The sequence below is a fragment of the Rattus norvegicus genome, chromosome 2, assembly GCF_036323735.1.
Source record: "Rattus norvegicus strain BN/NHsdMcwi chromosome 2, GRCr8, whole genome shotgun sequence".
Taxonomy (NCBI): Eukaryota; Metazoa; Chordata; class Mammalia; order Rodentia; family Muridae; genus Rattus; species Rattus norvegicus.
This window is the reverse complement of record NC_086020.1, coordinates 184465810-184471033: the sequence shown is the minus strand read 5'-3', so window position 1 is coordinate 184471033 and position 5224 is coordinate 184465810.

Sequence of the window (5224 nt, the reverse complement as noted above, 5' to 3'; positions counted from 1 at the left end):
TGTGATGGATTAACTCAAAGTAGTGGATCTGGGCCTGCATGATAGTGAAGATTGTTAGTCCAGGGATTTTTACACATGGGCCTTCTGCAACTCATGATAGCACAGCCTTTCAGTTCTGTTTAAAAACACCTGAGTACTACTCCATTGTGGAAATACACCACATGTTAAAAAATATACACTTGGCTATTGAAGGATGTTAAGTTCGTTTGCCATATTTTGGCTATTATGAGTAGAGGAGCAATGAATATGTTTGACCATGTGTCCCTGTGGTAGAATGAAGCATCCTTTGGGAATATGACCAACGGTGGTGGTGATGGATCTTGAGGTAAATTGATTCCTATCTTTCTGAGAATTCACCATAAGAATTACATAGTGGCTGTAAAAGTTTGCAATCCTACTAGCAATGGAGGACTGTTCTCCTGGGTACACATTCTTGCCAGCATGGCTTGTCCTTTATCTTACTGACCTTGGCCATTCTGACAGATATAAGATGAAAACTCAAAGTAGTTTTGATTTGCACTTCCACTTCTTTAAGTGAATCTCAGCCATTTAAAATTCCTGAATTCTCTATTTATACCTATACTCATTTTAAATTGAGTTACTTGGAGATTTGTATAAATATCAAGTGTTTGGTTTCAGACCCTAGGTGAAGGGACTAAGATGCATGTTTTAGATGTCAAAAGAAACCATGCCTCCAGGTTCTTCCAGCGCCCCTCATTTCCTACCTGGCATACTCTGTCCCCAACCTTGTACATTCCAGCCCAGTTTTTAGGTTGCCCTTCCCCCAGATGCTATTTCCTTTATAACACACACATTTCTCATTCTCTCTCTCTCTCTCTCTCTCTCTCTCTCTCTCTCTCTCTCTCTCTCTCTCTCCTGACTTCTTTTAGAGTATGTGCCCTTTCTCTCTCTCTCTCTCTACTCCCCTCTTCTATGGCAATTTCCCTGGCCTCCTGCCTTGGGGCCAGTGAACTTGCCAGCCTGAGAGCAGCTCCCCAGTAAACCTGCCTTTAATATATTCTATTCTGACTTGAATAGGCTCATTTCACCAGTAAAGAAATAATCTATCATCAGGTTTCTTGATTTAAAAAAATTACATCCTCACTATCAGGCATAGTCAGATGTGCAATTAGTCAAATCGTTTCCCATTTTGTACACTTCTGCTATGTACAAATGACAGTGTCTTTTGCCTTACAGAAGTTATCAGTCTTATTAGGTCCTACTTAGTAATTGTTGACCTTAGTGGTAAAACTACTAATGTTCTGTTCAGAAAGTCTTATCCAGTGCTAAAAGATATCCAGAGTTAAAAGATATTCCACACTTTCTTTTTTTAAAATTTTTTAATTTTTTTTATTATTAACTTGAGTATTTCTTATATACATTTCGAGTGTTATTCCCTTTCCCGGTTTCCAGGCAAACATCCCCCTAATCCCTCCCCCTCCCCTTCTTTATGGGTGTTCCCTCCCCATCCTCCCCCCATTGCCGCCCTCCCCTCAACAATCTAGTTCACTGGGGGTTCAGTCTTAGCAGGACCCAGGGCTTCCCCTTCCACTGGTGCTCTTACTAGGATATTCATTGCTACCTATGAGGTCAGAGTCCAGGGTCAGTCCATGTATAGTCTTTAGGTAGTGGCTTAGTCCCTGGAAGCTCTGGTTGCTTGGCATTGTTGTACATATGGGGTCTCGAGTCCCTTCAAGCTCTTCCAGTTCTTTCTCTGATTCCTTCAACGGGGGTCCTATTCTCAGTTCAGTGGTTTGCTGCTGGCATTCGCCTCTGTTTTTGCTGAATTCTGGCTGTGTCTCTCAGGAGCGATCTACATCTGGATCCTGTCGGCCTGCACTTCTTTGCTTCATTCATCTTGTCTAATTGGATGGCTGTATATGTATGGGCCACATGTGGGGCAGGCTCTGAATGGGTATTCCTTTTGTGTCTGTTTTAATCTTTGCCTCTCTCTTCCCTGCCAAGGGTATTCTTGTTCCCCTTTTAAAGAAGGAGTGAAGAATTCACATTTTGATCATCCATCTTGAGTTTCATTTGTTCTAGGCATCTAGGGTAATTCAAGCATTTGGGCTAATAGCCACTTATCAATGAGTGCATACCATGTGTGTTTTTCTTTGATTGGGTTACCTCACTCAGGATGATATTTTCAAGTTCCAAAATTTGCCTCCGAATTTCATAAAGTCATTGTTTTTGATAGCTGAGTAATATTCCATTATGTAGATGTACAACATTTTCTGTATCCATTCCTCTGTTGAAGGGCATCTGGGTTCTTTCCAGCTTCTGGCTATTATAAATAAGGCTGCTATGAACAGAGTGGAGCACGTGTTTTTTTTATATGTTGGGGCATCTTTTGGGTATATGCCCAAGAGAGGTATAGCTGGATCCTCAGGCAGTTCAATGTCTAATTTTCTGAGGAACCTCCAGACTGATTTCCAGAATGGTTGTACCAGTCTGCATTCCCACCAACAATGGAGGAGTATTCCTCTTTCTCCACATCCTCTCCAGCATCTGCTGTCACCTGAGTTTTTGATCTTAGCCAGTCTCACTGGTGTGAGGTGAAATCTCTGGGTTGTTTTGATTAGCATTTCTGTTATGACTAAAGATGTTGAACATTTCTTTAGGTGTTTCTCAACCATTCGGCATTCCTCAGCTGTGAATTCTTTGTTTAGTTCTGAACCCCATTTTTTAATAGGGTTATTTGTCTCCCTGTGGTCTAACTTCTTGAGTTCTTTGTATATTTTGGATATAAGGCCTCTATCCATTGTAGGATTGGTAAAGATCCTTTCCCAATCTGTTGGTTGCCATTTTGTCCTAACCACAGTGTCCTTTGCCTTACAGAAGCTTTGCAGTTTTATGAGATCCCATTTGTTGATTCTTGATCTTAGAGCATAAGCCATTGGTGTTTTGTTCAGGAAATTTTTTCCAGTGCCCATGTGTTCCAGATGCTTCCCTAGTTTTTCTTCTATTAGTTTGAGTGTATCTGGTTTGATGTGGACGTCCTTGATCCACTTGGACTTAAGCTTTGTACAGGGTGATAAGCATGGATCGATCTGCATTCTTCTACATGTTGATCTCCAGTTGAACCAGCACCATTTGCTGAAAATGCTATCTTTTTTCCATTTGATGGTTTTGGCTCCTTTGTCAAAAATCAAGTGCCCATAGGTGTGTGGGTTCATTTCTGGGTCTTCAGTTCTGTTCCATCTGTCTGTCTATCTGTCTGTCTCTGTACCAATACCATGCAGTTTTATCAGTATTGCTCTGTAATACTGCTTGAGTTCAGGGATAGTGATTCCTCTTGAAGTCCTTTTATTGTTGAGGATAATATTAGCTATCCTGGGTTTTTTGTTATTCCATGTGAATTTGCAAATTGTTCTGTCTAACTCTTTGAAGAATTGGATTGGTATTTTGATGGGGATTGCATTGAATCTGCAGATCACTTTTGGTAAAATGGCCATTTTTACTATATTAATCCTGCCAATCCATGAGCATGGGAGATCGTTCCATCTTTTGAGGTCTTCTTCAATTTCTTTCTTCAGCGTCTTGAAGTTCTTATTGTACAGATCTTTTACTTGCTTGGTTAAAGTCACACCTAGGTACTTTATATTATTTGGGTCTATTATGAAGGGTGCCGTTTCCCTAATTTCTTTCTCGACTTGTTTCTCTTTTGTGTAGAGGAAGGCTACTAATTTATTTGAGTTAATTTTATACCCAGCCACTTTGCTGAAGTTGTCTATCAGCTTTAGTAGTTCTCTGGTTGAACTTTTGGGATCACGTAAATATACTATTATATCATCTGCAAATAGTGATATTTTGACTTCTTCTTTACCAATCTGTATCCCCTTGACCTCCTTTTGTTGTCTGATTGCTCTGGCTAGAACTTCAAGAACTATGTTGAATAAGTAGGGAGAGAGTGGGCAGCCTTGTCTAGTCCCTGATTTTAGTGGGATTGCTTCAAGTTTCTATCCATTTAATTTAATGTTAGCAACTGGTTTGCTGTATATAGCTTTTACTATGTTTAGGTATGGGCCTTGAATTCCTATTCTTTCCAGGACTTTTATCATGAAGGGGTGTTGAATTTTGTCAAATGCTTTCTCAGCATCCAATGAAATGATCATGTGGTTTTGTTCTTTCAGTTTGTTTATATAATGGATCACGTTGATGGTTTTCCGTATATTAAACCATCCCTGCATGCCTGGGATGAAGCCTACTTGATCATGGTGGATGATTGTTTTGATGTGCTCTTGGATTCGGTTTGCCAGAATTTTATTGAGTATTTTTGCGTCGATATTCATAAGGGAAATTGGTCTGAAGTTCTCTTTCGTTGTTGGGTCTTTGTGTGGTTTAGGTATAAGAGTAATTGTGGCTTTATAGAAGGAATTCTGTAGTGCTCCATTTGTTTCAATTTTGTGGAGTAGTTTGGATAATATTGATATGAGGTCTTCTATGAAGGTCTGATAGAATTCTGCACCAAACCTGTCTGGACCTGGGCTCTTTTTGGTTGGGAGACCTTTAATGACTGCTTCTATTTCCTTAGGAGTTATGGGGTTGTTTAACTGGTTTATCTGTTCCTGATTTAACTTCGGTACCTGGTATCTGTCTAGGAAATTGTCCATTTCCTGCAGATTTTCAAGTTTTGTTGAATATAGGCTTTTATAGTAAGATCTGATGATTTTTTGAATTTCCTCTGAATCTGTGGTTATCTCTCCCTTTTCATTTCTGATTTTGTTAATTTGGACACACTCTCTGTGTCCTCTCGTTAGTCTGGCTAAGGGTTTATCTATCTTGTTGATTTTCTCAAAGAACCAACCTTTGGTTCTGTTGATTCTTTCTATGGTCCTTTTTGTTTCTACTTGGTTGATTTCAGCTCTGAGTTTGATCATTTCCTGTCTTCTACTCCTCCTGGGTGTATTTGCTTTTTTTTGTTCTAGAGCTTTTAGGTGTGCTGTCAAGCTGTTGACATATGCTCTTTTCTGTTTCTTTCTGCAGGCACTCAGCACTATGAGTTTTCCTCTTAGCACAGCTTTCATTGTGTCCCATAAGTTTGAGTATGTTGTACCTTCATTTTTATTAAATTCTAAAAAGTCTTTAATTTCTTTCTTTATTTCTTCCTTGACCAGGTTATCATGAGTAGAGCATTGTTCAATTTCCACGTATATATGGGCATTCTTCCCTTATTGTTATTGAAGATCAGTTTTAGGCTGTGGTGGTCTGATAGCACGCATGG